Genomic DNA, 15,457 nt, shown 5'->3' on the forward strand with positions numbered 1-15,457 from the left:
CGTCCTGAAAAGGATGCTGTTGAGACAAAGAGGAATCCACTTTGTCAAGTCTATGGGAAAAAGTATCCATACGCTGATTCATCACTTGCAGGAGAGCTGTAAGGTTCCCCAGCTCCGTTTGTAATTGCTGTGATATAAAAAGGTTCGGACTCGTCGGACTGTTGGTAAAACCAGACGCCACTGAAACGAAAAACACACTAGGAAAAATAACATGAACCAAAAACTCGAAGGTCCCAACAAGTCAAGCAGGTCACGAACACTATAACTTGAACACTGTTTATTTAAGCGCTTTTCATTGGCGCTTATACGGCAACTTCTTCAGATTACAAAAACAAGACATTAGCAAGTTTAAATAAAATAATAAAATCATGTGATCTAAAATCAGCTGAGCTATTACGTATAAGCTCATTAATATTAAAACATGAAACGTACAAAGTCAGCTTCAAAACATGTATCTATCTCCACAAGAATTGCGGCGATCTAAGTACATACTTTTTCCCATCCTCTATTTAAGCATACATACTAGCTTATTCCCCATATGGTACTAATCAAATCTATATAAAATAAAAATATGTAATTTCTTAAAATAATTGACCAACATCAAACTTCAAAGATGTTCTGACATATACATTCCCATTTGGAAATTAATGAGCTTATACGTAACAGCTTAGCTGATTTTAGATCACATGATTTTATCATTTTATCTAAACTTGCTAATGTCTTGTTTTTTGTAATCTGAAGAAGTTGCCGTATAAGCGGCAACGAAAAGCGCTTAAATAAAAGTGTTCAATTTATAGTGTTCGTGACCTGCTTGACTTGTTGGGACCTTCGAGTTTTTGGTTTAACTTTTGAAGATGATTTCCTAACAGCTTGCAGCGTGCCTGACATTCAGCCTCCTGCCTCCAAAAAGTCTGATATGCTATACAAAGTACCTCAGACTCATAAATGTCTGTTTTCTAATTCTAAAGCAGACCCTTCATTTATTTTCTTATCAAAATATTCTGTTGCTAAGCAGATGGTTAATGCTAAACCTGTTCTGTCTGACAAAGATGGAAAAGCTTTTTATAGATTTGAGAAGAAAGTTCATTCTTTTCCTACTTTAACTTTCACAATTTTGAACTGCCTTGTGCAAATGTTGAATTTTTTACTTGCTTCCTGTGAGAGCATGATAAAGTTAAATGTTAATCTTCCTTCTTCAGAAATTAAAATATCGTTTAATTCTTTAGCTGTATCTGCTTCTTATGGAACCAAACACTCTAAAGTGCCCTTATGATTCTGTGGATGCTGTATCCAGAGCTGCTGCTACTGGGTCAGTCATGAAAAGATTTGCTTAGTTACTTTCTCAAAACTTGCCTGAAGATGTTGATCTGACATTTTAAATTTTCTCCTAGACTGCTATGTTCCACGTGGCCCTTCTGCTAGTGAGATTCTTTGAATTTTTTGAAAATTTATTCAAGGTGTAACCCCAATTTTCCAACTCTCCCATTCTAAGTTCAGAAGAACTTCTTTCTACTGCAGGGACCTATTTCAATAATCAGTTTAATCAGCAAAGTGGTCACAAAAATGATTTTGAATAACAATGAGATGGAAGTTCCTAAAAGTAAAGGGAAAGCCTTTCAGACCCCCCCCCCCCCATCCTTCACCACCCTAGCAACTTCCTAAGGGCATCCAGTTATCTCAAATAATATGATTCTGAGAGTTGTGTACTGCAGCTGTCCCTTCTGTGTTATCAGCTTTTGAAGATGATTTCCTAATAGCTTGCTTCATGCTTGACAGTCAGCCTCCTCCCTCCCTCCCTCCTTATTAGAGGATTCTTTCTCTCCCTGTGAATCACACATCCCTGTTTCCTCCTTTTGTGAATCACTTGTTGTATCGGGGGTCATAGAATTAGTACGCTCAGATCTGATGGTCAGAGGTTTTTATTCAAGAATCTTTCTGATGCCAAAGGGGGAACTTAGAGACCAGTTCTGGACCTCTTCTTTCTCAATCTATGTAACAACGTCCCAAATTTCAAAATGCTGTCTTTCCAAACCTTGTTAACTGTCATATCCCCCTCAGTTTAGTAGTAATATTAGCCTTTAAAGATGGTTACTATCACATTCCTAATAGCAAAGAATTCACACTTAAAAGATTTTCCGTTGCTTGTTTATGTTGTCAGTTCTTTGTTATCCTTTGATATATTGACTGCACTGAGGGTGTTTGCAAAGTGTCTGGCTCCATTAATTTGCTTACCAGAGACTTCAAAAAATGCACATCTTTCCTTATTTGGACAATTGTCGTATATTTACAGACTGCTTTTCCCATTGTCAAGACTCTTGAAGATGTGTCAAGAAACTCCTCCTCAGTCTGGGGTTTCAATTGACCTTAAAGAATTCTTATAGTTTTACAGAACAGTTTTTTTCCTGGATGTCTTCTGGGTACTTCCTTTGGATATTCCTGAAGACAAGGTATAACCGTACAGAGATAACTGCCTGACCTTTTCCAGTCAGTCTCTCACATATGCCAGGGAATATTTTGGGTTTCATGGCATCTGAATATAATGATTCCTATGACCAGACTTCACAAGAGAAAAATTCATTGATACCATGGTTCATTCGGGCACAGCTTAAATGTCTTTTATCTTTTCAGTTTCCTTGTTGGGGGTTTGTGAGAAAGGAATTATTGTTGTGGTTGGACCAATTATCTTATCAACCTAAGTTTCTCCTTTTTCTTTCCACCTCCTTTACAGTCTGTCACAACAGATGCTTCTGTCTTTTGCTTGGGGGCTTTATCAAGGAGTGAAAGTGCAAGGTCTGTGCAACAAGCAGGGCAGACAAAAACACGAGTGTTAAGGAAATAATGACAGTAGTAAATGTTTTAAACACCTTAAATCATTTCTGGTCCCTAACACTTCTGCAAGTAATCACAGACATCACAGTGGTGTGGTACATAAACAGGGGGTACCAGATCTTACCCCCTTTGCAGACTTACTTTGGTAGCTGGGAGGTAGTAACTCCATTCAGTTTGACTCTACGGGCTGCATACATTCTGTCAGAGCAAAACTTTTATAGCAGACAAACTGAGCAGGACCAGAATAGACCCTCAAAATGGAGTCTGCAACTGGGAGTCTTCCAAGAATTAATCCAGCTGTGGAGACCACCTCAAGTAGATCTCTCTGCCTCATTTCAAAGCAGACAGTTGCAGAAATTATGCCTGGCATTCCCTGCAAACAAACTTGGAAGACAAATACCCTATCATTCCCATGAACAGGAATGTTGATATTCCTCTGTGCTTTTCTACTGATATCCAGGGTTCTTGAAAAGATCCAGAAAATTTTTCCAGAGGTATTCTTGGTGTTTCCCTTATTGGCCCATCCAATGGTGGATGTCATTCCATTTCACTGTTGGCAATATTCATTACACTGGGGATTCCCTGGCAAGGGTGTCCTGACATCCAGCCAGTATACCAAAGCCTTTAGGTTGCTTTAAGGTACACTGTATGTCACATGTATGCTCCTCATATAGCATAGGATGTAAAGGTGACAAGTGGATGTACCATCCTCAGAATTTCTTTGCTGCTAGTCCAAATGCCATCTTTTGATTTTTTGGTCTGAATGCCTGTTCCATTGCTGGTTCACCAAGCCATTAAAGATAAGTACCCCGTAGGGGTTTTTTGTTGTCTTAACTTTCTTTTGCGATTTTTTTGCTTGTGAGGTTTCATGTCATCCAAGAAGGGTAAATGTCAGTGTGGGAGACAGATTCCCTATAAAAACCATCACAAACAGTGTCTGTTATGCCTTGGTGCTTTGCACAACCATACGTCCTGTTCCATCTGTCAGGCCTTTGTTTTCAAAATCCTTTGTAGTAGGCTTTCTTCATTGGTGCTTTATGTTGAGAATCAATGTCTTAAGCTTCTTGCTAAAGGCACGAAGGATGGAACTTCCCATTCCGAGGGATAACCATCTGGGAAGAAGTTCCAAGAAACCTACGACAGAATCTTTTGCTGGAAAGCCTCTGCCAGCCATCCCTCCTGAGGAGAGTGATAGCTCAGAGGTTCACCCAGCTTCATTGTTGGATTCTTCTGCCATGACCAGGTTGGAGGCCAGGGGGGATCCGACCTTAGGCATATCCGAGGAGGCATTGCAGATGTCTATTTCAGATGTTCAGGGGAACCACAGATGATAATTTCCAAGGGCCCTAAATTTTGGTCAGAGAAGTCATCCCTATTACAATTATTGAATGCCATCCAGGATTGGGGTCTTTAAGGTGGACGTCCTCTTAAAGAAAAAGCAGAAGAATAAACTTATTTCCTCAGCTCCTAGGGATCCACAGCTTGAATGGGAGTCTTTCACTCAGGGGTTGTTTAGTGCTTTAATGGCTGTAAAACCTCCTCAGGGAGTTTCTGTTCCAGCCTCCACTTGGTCCTCTACCCCCCCCCCCCTTAAGAGACCCAGAGAACAGGATTCTTCTGAGGAGGAGGCAGATTCAGATGAGGAATCCCTTGCTTACTCCTCCCAGATTTCCTCACCTTTGGACTTTGGATCAGAGGAATAGGAATCTACTAGTTCTGATACTACCTTTGAAGAGATTTCTTTTGGGGACAGTATCTCTTAGATGATGAAGTTCTTGAAATGGGATTGTGTTCAAGTTTCTGAGATACAAAAAAGTATTACAAGCTACTGCAGATGGATTCTCCCAGACCTTCTGCAGTCCCTCCTGTTTTGGCTGATTTGTTGGATGCCCTTTCTAATGCCTCTAAGGCTCAGATTCTCATCCTCCTACCTACAAGAAACCTGATAAGTTCTGTAGGGTGCCTGAGGGACTGTAAGTTCTTGTACAAGTGTCGTCCTGCTGACCTTTCTGTTGTGTCAGTAGCTTCTAACAAGCCTTCTGAATTGCTTCCATCTCCTATGTTGCTGCCTTCTGATAAAGACAGAGCTATGGAAGGCTAGGCAAGAAGGTTTGTACGTCTGCTACCTTTGCTTTTTGGGCTGTTAATTATCAGACCCATATATTCAGGTACTTGTTTGCTCTGATTTCCCAGGCCTGTCAGGCAATTTCTGATCTTCCAGACTCTGAAGGCAAAACTTCTGCCCTTTCCCTTTTAGGGACTTTCTCCTAGGTGGCTCGTCATTCCATGTGTAATTATGATGCAGCAGATGCTGCTGCTTCTGGGTCATTAATGAGGAGGTATTCTTGGCATCAGCTTCAAAATTTGCCTGTTGATATTAAGGCTACGTTGATGGATGCCCCTGTAGGTAATAAACATTTGTTTGTTGAAGCTGCTGCTGATTTGTTTAAGTCCCTACAGGATAAGGGCAAGGTTTTACAGGAACTTAAACATGTTTGTTTCTTCTGTGCCTAAATTATTTTTTTATTTATTGTTTAACATTTATTGATGGGAAATTCTGACTAGGACAGAGCCTATTTTCAGCGGAGGCCTGGGGAGAAATGCTGCAGACGCATGTCTTTGGAATGTGGGAAGAAACCGTAGCACCTGGAGAAAACTTATACAAATGCAGGGAGGATGTGCAGACTCCACACAGAAGGCACCCCAGCCAAGAATCCTACTGGAGAACCTCTTGCTGTGAGGCGACAATGTTAACCACTACACCACTGTGCCAAAACTGGCACAATAAGCCAGCCTTTATTTACAGTCTACTCAGAATTCTGTGTCTTAGAGGTCTCTTTTTCCTGATAAACCAGGTGCTCTCTGACTATCCTATTCTTCCCAGCCACTTTCCTCTTTCTCTTCTCCTGTCTGTCTCTCCTCCTGTTTGGCTAAAGATTACTCAGGATTCCTCGGTTCTTTCCATCATCTGCCAGGGGTATTTCATGGTCTGGAAATCTCTTCCCCCTTTATGAGAATTCCTCAGCCCCCTCAGGAACATCTGTCCTTTCCAGGGGTGCTTTGAGGACTTTTGACTCGGGAGTACTATTCAAGAGGTGCCTATATCCCAAAGGGAGTGGGGGTTTTACTCCAGGATGTTTCTAGTGCCCATGAAAGAGAGTACCTGGATACCAGTTCTAGACATCTCTCATCTAAACAGTTTTCTGAAGGTGCCCTCTTTTTGAATGTTGTCCCTTCAGACTTTGTACCCTCTTTTGCTTCCTTGGCCTTATCTGGTGTCTCTGGATCTCAAGGATACTTATCTCCATATCCCCATTCATCTACTTTTCAGGACGTTTTATGTTTCTCTGTTGCTTCCTGGTATTTTCAGTTGTCTGCTTTGCAATTTGCCCCAAGGGTATTCACCAAATTCCTCTTTCCTACTGGGACTCTCATTTCTGAGAATGGTACATCCGGATGTCAGCTTTATGCCCTATGCTATGCAAGAAGCATACGTGTGACATACAGAGTACCTTAAAACAACCTAAAGGCTTTGGTATACTGGCCGGACTTCAGGCCGCCTGTGGCAGGAGATCACTATTGTAATGAATATTGCAACATTGAAGAGAGGGACATCTACCATTTTGGTAAGATTTTACACAACTGTACTTTCTCCCTTTTAAAAGTAGCCAAGGGCAGTTACCACAATCTTCCCCACAAACTGGATTTACTCACACAAGACAGGTTGTTTCATACCCCACAACTTGAAAACAGTGTAGTTCAATGCTTGAATAACAGAGTTTTAATACCTTTAAAGCACATTTTCTTTAAAGGCATGCAGCAGGTACTAAACAAGGCTTAACATTTGCTGCTAGGAAATCATGTATGTATGAGTGGAAAAGATTTTCCAGTTGGTACCATATTAAGAAATCAGCTGCCTCTGGTTCCTGAATGTTTGTGTGAGTTATTCTCAGCCCTTTTTTCCTCTTATCAAGATTCTTCTTTTGGCCATTTCTTGTTTGCCCTTAAATCACTTACCTGTCCTCAAGTCAAGCAGTTTTTGAAAGAGATTTTATATGTTCATCTGCCTTGAAAGCAGGTGGCTCCGTGAGGTCATAACTTTGAGCTTGAAAATATAATACTTCCATTTGAACCAGCTCATCAGGCTTATTTAAGGCTTTTATTTTGGAACACTGTTACTCATTGCTGTGACTTCTGCAAGAAGAGTATGAGGGTTGCAAGCTCTTGTGGGGTGTCATATGTTCCTCATTTTTCATTAGGATTTTTTTGAGAACAAATTATTGTTCTTATGCATAAAGTGGTTTTACATTTTACTTTAAACCAATATGTTAATCTCCATGTATTCTTTTCAGAACCTAAAACCAATGGAGAAACAGTATTGTGCACTCTGGATGCCCACAGGCAACTCAGATACTACTGGACTAGAACTAAATCCTTCAGGAAGGCTGGTTAGCCATTTTGTTTCCTGTGAAGTCAAAAAAAGACAACCAGTGTCAAAGCAGACAATTTCCTGGTGGTTGTTTAATGCTATTTCTTTTTCCTGATGTTCTTCGTGTTTCACTGTTGCAGTCATCACATTTGGTTTATCTGCCTGCAGGTAGCCCTCAGTCGGCCTGAATACCAGAGTCTTGGGATTTCTGTGTCGGATGCTGTCGCTTCTTCCATCACGTCAGGTCGTCATGGGTATAAAACATGCAGCCAACGCCATTGTACCAGCTTTTCTTGATGTGCAGTGTTCGAAGCAGAAGCAGTTCACAAGTGTCGGTCGACTGCCTCCTGAAATTTTCGTTTTTCGAGTTTCAGACCTGAAGTCTTCTAAAAGATAAGTACCCCGTTGGAGATCCTTTTTTCTTGCTCTAATCGATGTCAGAAAAAGTTAATAATTGTCTTGTCTGTGGAAAGCAAATACCTCACAGAGATTTTCTGTGTCACCTGTTTAGGCCCAGACCACGATGTTCCTCGCTGTCAGTTTTGTGCCTGTTCAACGCCCGAACTATTCGTCTTTGGGCTATTTCTGTCGCTAAATTCTTTCTGTCTCGTTCTCTGTATTCCGAAATGGCTTTGATAAGCCATCTGACTACCGATCTTCCAAAAAAAGTAAGGATAAAGACAGAGACAGACCGCATAGGTCCAAAACTGCCGACGAGGCTTCCATTCAGCTAGTCGCCAGTCCACCAGTACTCAGTGAGGCGCTTTTGCAGTCCCTGATACCCGCTTCTACAGATTTGCAGGCCTCTACTGAGACCCATTCAGAGTCTGCTATGTCATGAGATGCTTCTTCGACTGTGGAACCTGTGGGTGTCTCTACCTTGGATGGGTCTGGAGCCGCTGTGCAGGCACCGGCTTCTGAGGGTGTATTCATGCCTTCCGATTTTCATATTAAACCGACGACTTTGTTTAAAACCAAAAATACCGAATTTCTCGCCCAGAGTTTGCACTATGCCTAGGAAACCGACGACCAAAGCGCATTCTCAGGTCCACATGCCTCAGAAACAAATGCTTAGAATGGCTGAAGATCTTATAACTTTAATTAGGGGAAGCCAGCCTTCCCCCTCAAAAAGACCAAGAACTGATTTTCCTTCTGATTCTTCAGATTATGAGTCTGTTGACTCTGATCCTTCGGATTACCAGGACATACCCTTATCTACCTATGAGGATTCTGATGCAGAGGATTCCATTCCCTCTGCTTCCCCACCAGAAGATTTTTCTTTTGGTGAAATCCTGCATACCCTTAGAGAGCATTTCCGCTGGGAGTGCCAGGACTACTCACAGTCCAAAAAGAGACTCAAGGAATTTTTAAACTTGCCTCAGCACAGGCCTCTAGCTATCCTTCCTGTTCTGGAAATTGTAGATGTTTTCTTGGAATCCAGTCTTACCCCTGATACTTTGCCTCCAGCTCCCAGGAAACCTGACAGGTATTACAGAGTACCTGACTCCCACAAATTCCTCTTTAAGAATCTTACTGCGGATCTAGAGACCATTTCCCAGGGACCTAAAGGCATTAAGGCTACAACAGCCAAAAACCCTACCCCTTCGGACAGGGACAGATGGAGGTAAGAAGGTATACACCTCTGCTACTCTTACCATCAGGGCTTTAAATTGCCAGTTTCATATGTTAAAGTATCAGCAGCATATTATGGAGCTAATTAAACAGAAAATTATGTTGATTCCTGATAGTGCAGACCATAAAGATTTTCAAGAGTTAATGCAGTCTGCTAACCAAGTTGGAAAATATACTTTGCAATGTGGTTTTGATGCCTTAGAAGCATCTTGCAGGGCTGCTGTCACTGAGTCTGTTCTTAGAAGGCATGCTTGGCTTAAGGAACAAATCTTGCCAGACCATGTCAAAGCAAATTATTAGATGCACCATTAAACAAGGAACGTTTGTTTGGCAATAAAGCAGAAGTAGTCCTCAAAAAGATGGAGGAAAAAGCTAAATCTATGCAAACTGTTAAATATTTCCTACAGGTACAGCCACCTAGATTCAGTAGGCATTGGCCTTCTAAAAACTGGTCCTTTCCAGTCCCTCCCATACCTTCTCAGTCCAAGCCCAGCCACCTTCCTATGGTAAATCGCAATGACTTATCCTTAACTCTTCGCCCTGCATGCAAAAAAACTGGTAGTACATCACCCAGGACAGATGGGTCTTGAACATTGTATGCCAGGGATACAGATTCTACTTCCACTCACTGCCAACCCCAAGCGGATAGCCAGACCTCCCCCCAAACCAGTGGACAGAGGCCCAAAAGCAAGTACTTTCTCTTCTCAGTATCGAGGCTATTAAGCCTGTCCCAGCAGAGCAAAGGGGACAAGGTTTTTACTCCAGACTGTTTCTGGTACCCAGAAAAGAAAACTCTTGGTGCCCTATCCTGGATCTGTCTATTCTCAACACCTTCCTGGTGGTTCTAAAGTTCAAAATGCTTACTCTCCAACAGCTGCTTCCTATGCTAGCCAAGGACTCCTGGCTAGCCACCCTGGACTTAAAAGAAGCTTGTCTGCACATCCCCATAAGGGAATCTTGCAGGAAATATCTGCGTTTCAGGGCAGGCTCTATGCATTAAAAGTTCTCTGCACTTCCCTTTGGCTTATCTACTGCGCCCAGGGTATTCACAAAATACTTAGCTCCAGCCATTGCATATTGCATGCAGAGAAAAATTCAAATTTACCCATACTTGGACGATTGCCTGATTCAGGCGGACAGTCAAGAATTGCTACTCCCGCACCTGACATTTGTAAAGAGACTTCTAACTTCACTGGGGTACACAATCAACGAAAAGCAGTCACATCTGGTACCCAGCCAATGGATTGTATTCCTAGGAGCAAGCTTGAACACAATTTCCCAGATGGCATTCCTCACTCCAGAAAAACAAATTTATTTGACAAGCTGCTTCAATCTACTGGCCACCAAAACCCAGCTATCTGCAAGAAAAATACTGCAAACCCTAGGGTTCATGGTCTCTCGCATTCTACTAATTCCATATGCAAGACTGCATATTAAGAAACTTCAGTGGTACTTAAAAGTCTCTGGTGTCAACATTCTCAGGACCTGGAAACTGATTCCTATCATTCCTTGCCTAAGGGCAGAGTTCCTTTGGTGGGCAGAGGCCTGCTACCACAACAAAGGACTCCCTTTCACTCAACCCCCTGCTGCCCAAACCCTAACAACAGACGCATCAAACTATGCATGGGGCGCTCACATGGCAAGACAATGCAGTCAAGGCAAATGGAGCCCAAAGCAAATGCACCTGATTTAGCTGTACAGAATAATATGACAGGCTTCAAATAACTTATTCTTCCAGGGCAACTATTGATAAAGATGGACAACACCACAGTTATGTGGTACATAATCAAGCAGGGGGGAACCCATTCTTACCCACTCTGCAGGTTAGCCATGGCTCCGTGGAACGCAGCCTTGAACAATCAAGTGCACCTGCAAGCTCAATTCCTGCCAGGCAAACTAAATTCACTGGCAGACTACTTAAGCAGAAATCTAATGGATCCACATGAGTGGAAACTGGAACCCAAATCATTCAAGCTTCTGATCCACAGGTGGGGGGCACCAGAGGTAGACCTCTTTGCTTCCCCTCAGAACTATCAATTGAGCAAATAATGCACCAGACCTCCCCACAGCAAAGCATGGAAACTGGATGCCCTGTCCTTTACATGGGAAAACCTCTCAATCTATGCCCTTCCCCCTCTGCCCCTCCCCTCGAAGATTCTACTAAAGATCAAACAGGACAAGCCAAGAGCAATCCTGATTGCACCAGACTGACCACGCTAGCACTGGTGCCCACTTTTGTGCAGTCTGACAGTACTGCCACCATGGCATCTGCCTCATACCCCCTCCCTGCTGTCCCAGCAGGAGGGCCAGATTTTGCATCCTCAGCTACAAACCCTGTACCTAGCAGCCTGGCTCATCCCCTGAACTCATCACCAGCAACCCTCACTAAACAGGTGCTGGATGTCATCCTTGAGGCAAGGAGGCCTAGTACTAGAAAATGCTATTCAGAAAAGTGGAAAAGATATTGTTCTTGGAGCCAGTCTCAAGGAATGGACACAACTGTGCCCAGCGTACCTCATATACTAGATTACTTAGCAGAAATGCTCCACAAAGGCCTATCCTTCTCTTTAATTAAGATTCATGTCTCTGCCATCTCTGCTCATTATAATACTGAGCCACCCCTCTTCTCTCATCCTCTGGTCAAACAGTTCCTGAGAGGAGCCAAAAGTTTAAGACCCCCCATGAGAGCTCCCATTCCAGCCTGGGACTTTAACTTTGTATTGGAAAAACTCACGCTTCCACCCTTTGGCCCGGCTGCCTCAGCAGAGTTAAAAGTCCTCTCCTGGAAAACAGCTTTACTTCTAGCCATCACTTCAGCAAGAAGAGTGTCTGAATTGCAGGCTATTATGGCCGTGGAACCCTTCATTATCTTTCATGCGGACAGGGTTTCCCTCCAGACTAACCCATCATTTATGCCCAAGGTGGTGTCTAGTGTGGCTTTAAACCAATCCAGTCATTTGCCAACCTTTTTCCTTAATCTTCAGAATAAAGGGGAAAGGATCCTGCACTCCCTGGATGTGCACAGGCAGCTTAGGTTCTATCTGGACAGGACTAAACCTTTCAGAAAATCTGACCAGCTGCTAGTCAGCTTTGCTACAGGAACAGAGGGCAATGTCATTTCAAAGCAAACCATTTCTGAATGGATAGCACACTGCACCCATTTCTGCTACAAACACTATGGGAAACCTACCCCTCAGGGGATCAGAACACATTCCACTAGGTCTACATCAACCTCTACAGCATTTCTCAGAGGAGTCCCTACCAGGGACATCCTGGAAGCTGCAGTCTGGAGCTCTGTACACACCTTCACCAAGCATTACCACTTACCTATCTTTTCTAAATCCAGAGCTAGATTTGCCACAGCAGTCTTACAGGGCCTGCTTGCCAGCCCTAATGCTTCTTGACTGCCTCCACCCATCCTCAGCTTTGGGAATCAACCCAAATGTGATGAGTGCAACAGTAAAACACGAAGAACATAGTACAGTTGTGTACACTTACCATAAATGTAGATGTTCGAGTGTATTCACTGTTGCAGTCCTGGATGTTCATCATGTTTCACTGTTGCAGTCATTACTCTTGGGTTATTCTGCTGGCAGGCTACCCGCAGTCGGCCTGAATTCCAAAGTCCTGGTCCGGCGTCAGTTGCTGTCGCCTCTTCCCTGACGTCAGTGCGCCAGGGCTATAAAAGATGCAGCCGACGCCATTTTCTTCAGTCTTTCTTATTGCGTGGTGCCCGAAGCAGAAGCAGTTCGCAAGTGCCGGTCGGCTGACTCCTGAGATTTTCGTGTTCGAATTTCAGATCCGAAGTCTTCATTTAAAGCTAAGTACCCCATTGGGGAAACTTTTTTCTTGCTCCAGACCGATGTCAGAAAAAGTTAATAATTGTATTTCTTGTGGGAAGCAAATACCTCATAAGGACTTCCATTCTTATTGTATTCCTTGCCTAGGCCCTGATCACGATGTTGCTAATTGCAGGTTTTGTGCTAGATTTAACCAACGCACTATTAAGCGTCGGTACGATTTTGCATTTCATTACTTTGGCCGGAGATTTAATTACACGATGTCGTCGGATAGCCATCCTACTACCGCAATTCACAAGAAACGCAAGGAAAAGGAAAAGAACAGGCATCTGAGGTCCAAAACTGATGACGAGGCTTCTTCTAAGCCAGTCACCGGTTTGCCGGTTCTCAGTGAGGCGTTTTCGCAGCCCCTGACACCCACTACCTCAGAGCCGCAGGCCGCTTCCGACTTCCATGTGGAGCAGACTAGGCCTCTGGAAACCCAAAGTATTGGACACTTGGGAAATATTCCCTCAGATGGGTCTGGAGCCGCTGAGCAGGCATCGGCTTCTGAGGGTGTTTTCAGGCCTACACAGTTATATATAAAACCGACTACAGCTTCAAAGGCAAAGACTAAAGCACCACTAAAGACAAAGAAACAAGTGCAGCAAGCCCATGGACAGGCCTCCATGCCTAAAAAACAGATGCTCAAAATGGCCGAAGACCTAATTACTTTGATCAGGGGTTCCCATCCCCCTCCTGATAAGAGGCCTAGGCAAGAGACAGAATATGAATCTTCAGATCAGGTTTCCATTTCCTCTGACTCTTCTTCTGAAAGGAATACTCTCTCCCTCCCTATGAGGATTCTGATGCTGAAGAATCTATCCATTCAGCCTACCCTCCTCAGGATTATTCTTTTGGGGAAACCCTGCATACCATGAGGGAGCACTTCCACTGGGAGAGCCAAGACTACTCAGAATCTAAGAAAAGGCTCAGAGAATTTCTTTTACTACCTCAGCACAGGCCTCTTGCTATCCCTCCTGTTTTAGACATTGTAGATGATGTATTTTCAGAGTCCGGCCTGTCTCCTGACTCTTTACCCCCTGCACCTGTTAAGCCAGATAGATACTATAGGATTCCAGATTCACATAAATTTCTTTATAAAAACCCTGCTGCTGACCCAGAAACTATTTCTCAGGGTCCCAAAGGGGTCAAGGCTTCCACTGCAAAAAAACTTATCCCCTCTGATAGGGATTCAAGGGCACTGGACAGATGGGGGAAAAGGTTTACACTTCTGCTACCTTGGCTGTGAGGGCTTTAAGTTGTCAATTTCATATGCTTAAATATCAGCATTACTTAATGTCACTGCTTAAACAGAAAATGTTAAATTCTGAATGTGCATAAAACAAGGAAATGCAGGATTTATTGCATAAAACTGAACAAGTGGGAAAACATACTTTGCAATGTGGTTTTGATTCTCTGGAGGCCTCTTGCAGGGCCGCTGTTACGGGTTCTGTCATTAGGCGGCATGCTTGGTTAAAGGAACAGAATCTGCATGATCATGTTAAAACAAAATTATTAGATGCTCCATTACAGCATGATACTTTGTTTGGTGTTAAAGCAGAAGAGGTGTTGAAGAAAATGGAGGACAAAGCAAAATCTATGCAGACAGTTAAGGATTTCTTACAGGTGCAGCCACCCAGATTTAGCAGGAACTGGCCTACAAAGAATTGGTCATTTCCATTGTCAGACAGGCCACAAAGAGGCAGATACAGATGCCCCAGAGGCAGATCCCAGCCCCAAGGCTCATACAGGCCTAAACAATGGGGTGCTTCTACCTCCAAAATTGGAGAAGACAAATCACAGCCATACAGGAAACAGTCCCAATGACTTTCCTCTGCCAGCACCAAGCACTTATCTTTTGGCAGCCCCCTTAGGGGGGAAAACTAGCACTTTTTTCAAAAAATCGGCACATGATCACCCAGGACAAATGGGTCTTGAACATAGTGTCTCAGGGCTACAGGTTCCTTTTTCACACCCTGCCAAGGGCAAAAGGTATGCCAGACCTGCCACACAATCAATGGGCAGAGGCACAAAAGCAAGTTTCATCCCTCATAGACATGAGGGCCATTCAGCAAGTACCACAGCAAGAGCAGGGACAAGGATTTTACTTGAGACTTTTCTTGGTACCCAGAATGGACAAAGCCTGGAGACCAATACTGGACCTGTCTATTCTAAACACATTTCTGGACATTCCAAAATTCAAAATGTTGACTCTTCAGCAGCTTCTGCCCATGCTGGGCAAGAAGGCTTGGCTTGTAACTTTGGACCTAAAAGAGGCATACCTGCATGTCCTAATCAGACAATCTTGCAGAAGATACCTCAGATTCATAGCTGGCTCAATGCAGTACCAATTCTCCGCACTGCCCTTTGGCTTATCTACTACGCTCAGGGTCTTCACAAAATGCCTGGCACCAGTAATTGCATTTTGCAGACAAAGAGGAATTCAGATATATCCTTACTTGGACGACTGCCTTATTCAAGCAGAGAACAAGGACATTCTACTAAAGCATCTGGCGTTTGTAAAAAGATTACTAATTTGCCTAGGGTACACAGTAAATGAAAATAAATCAAAACTAGTACCCTCTCAAGAGATAATATTCCTGGGTGCAAGCTTAAATACAACTGCCCAGATGGCTTATCTCACGCCAGACAAACAAAGGCAACTGACTTCTTACTTCAAAATGTTGGCAAGAAAGACCCAGTTATCTGCAAGAAAAATTCTGCA

The 15,457-nt window shown here is 43.2% G+C and overlaps 1 protein-coding gene across 3 annotated transcripts in view; it reads left to right on the forward strand.

The window, feature by feature from the left end:
* Positions 1-15,457, forward strand: part of RIMS2 (regulating synaptic membrane exocytosis 2) — a 6,281,053-nt gene that overhangs the window by 1,620,855 nt on the left and 4,644,741 nt on the right. The gene's annotated exons all lie outside the window — the stretch shown is intronic.

This window comes from Protopterus annectens, chromosome 3.part0, assembly GCF_019279795.1.
Source record: "Protopterus annectens isolate FY-2018-M chromosome 3.part0, PAN1.0, whole genome shotgun sequence".
Taxonomy (NCBI): Eukaryota; Metazoa; Chordata; order Ceratodontiformes; family Protopteridae; genus Protopterus; species Protopterus annectens.